The 207-nt window shown below is 41.5% G+C and overlaps 1 protein-coding gene and 1 long non-coding RNA gene across 4 annotated transcripts in view; one reads left to right on the top strand and one right to left on the bottom strand.

The window, feature by feature from the left end:
• The window catches only part of LOC116692143 (nucleolar protein 4), a 185689-nt gene that overhangs the window by 124495 nt on the left and 60987 nt on the right, over positions 1 to 207 (top strand). The window lies entirely within an intron of this gene.
• Positions 1 to 207, bottom strand: part of LOC116692190 (uncharacterized) — a 14909-nt gene that overhangs the window by 13870 nt on the left and 832 nt on the right. The window lies entirely within an intron of this gene.

The raw sequence follows: 207 nt of genomic DNA, 5'->3' as shown, positions 1-207 counted from the left end.
TCAAGATATGTATATCATTTTTAAAAATGTCTCCAAATAGTGTTAAAAGTTAGTTTTTGGTCATTTTGGGTGTTCGCGGGTTCATGAAGTCAGTTCGGCGATGACGTCATAATGGGGAGTTAAGTCTCAGCCTGGCACTAGAACTACGGTTACTGACTGGGATGAGGAAGAGGAGGAAAGGCCAGCAGCTGTATAATTACAAACCTG

Source organism: Etheostoma spectabile, chromosome 7 (assembly GCF_008692095.1).
Source record: "Etheostoma spectabile isolate EspeVRDwgs_2016 chromosome 7, UIUC_Espe_1.0, whole genome shotgun sequence".
Classification (NCBI taxonomy): Eukaryota; Metazoa; Chordata; class Actinopteri; order Perciformes; family Percidae; genus Etheostoma; species Etheostoma spectabile.
This window is presented reverse-complemented; position numbering and strand designations above follow the sequence as displayed.